Genomic DNA, 1,163 nt, shown 5'->3' with positions numbered 1-1,163 from the left:
ATTTCTTCCCTCCAGCTTCCAGACTTAGCTCGTGTATATTCTGTGTTGAGCACAACAACCACATTACATGTCACCAATTTTGCTTTGAACTATGAGCAAGTCCCTCGGGGAAGTCTTCAGACATGCAGATGCATCAGAACTTCGAAACCAGTGCAACAGGGACAGGCATAGTACGGTCCAACTCCAACCGCCAGTTCTTATTAGCTTTGAATTGTGATTCACAAGTTAAATGTTTACCGACTGGATCATTAAATTAGCAAAAACTAAAATGAACTGACAAAAAACTACATAAAACAACAACAACAAAAACGTCAGTAATAACAGAATTAGAATGTCAGAAAGTAGTTGGTGGCTCTAAAATATCAACTTCAATTTAGTTTATCATAATCAAATTCATATCTTTAGTATGATCATTTCCTTACCTTTTTGAAGAGCAGGAATGAGCTGTCAGAGTTACCCCTTACACCACCATAAGCTTCCATGGCATTGACTGAAAAAAACAAGAAAAACCTTTATTTTCTACAACTTTCTACCATATAATGCAAGAAAGTGACTTTTCATCCATTAAACACAGCTGCACATGGATTCAAGTTCATGCATTTCACTCTCCATCTATGATATTTAGCTCACTTTAAGCAGGTAGACATGAAAATAGACTGTCTTAACACATTTAGCAGCCTGTGTATCACTTTCTTAAACAGTGGTTTCTAAAACCATGACGTAGAAAGTTGTGCATTCAGACTGTTAAACCAAGTAAACAAATTTATAACTCAAAAAATTAACTGATAAACCAAGCAAACTGCTTAGAGGACAATAAATCATACAGCATTCCAAATACAAGTGGGGAATAACACTTTTTGTTTTCATAAACTTGTTCAGTAATGTAGTTTAATAGCGCATTTGATTGTCAGCTAAACAGAGTAGTGACATCTCAGGAATAGTGATAAAGAATTTTGTTCTTTAGATGTGACCTCATCACATAAAACTTTACACAATAATAATCAATCAGGACCTGCAACATTTCTGAGCCTCAAGGCAGCATACAAGTCATAGTGCTGTATTTAAATTTTTATTATAATTTTTGTATTATTTGTAACAACAACTAACAATCCATGCTGTCTTTCAGTGGTTATAAATAACTTTAACACGACATTATCCACCGT

General features: G+C 34.6%; 1 protein-coding gene across 1 annotated transcript in view; it reads right to left on the bottom strand.

The window, feature by feature from the left end:
* The window catches only part of l3mbtl2 (L3MBTL histone methyl-lysine binding protein 2), an 18,946-nt gene that overhangs the window by 5,074 nt on the left and 12,709 nt on the right, over nucleotides 1-1,163 (bottom strand). The gene's annotated exons all lie outside the window — the stretch shown is intronic.

Source organism: Stegastes partitus, unplaced genomic scaffold (assembly GCF_000690725.1).
Source record: "Stegastes partitus isolate 25-593 unplaced genomic scaffold, Stegastes_partitus-1.0.2 Scaffold1610, whole genome shotgun sequence".
NCBI lineage: Eukaryota > Metazoa > Chordata > Actinopteri > Pomacentridae > Stegastes > Stegastes partitus.
This window is presented reverse-complemented; position numbering and strand designations above follow the sequence as displayed.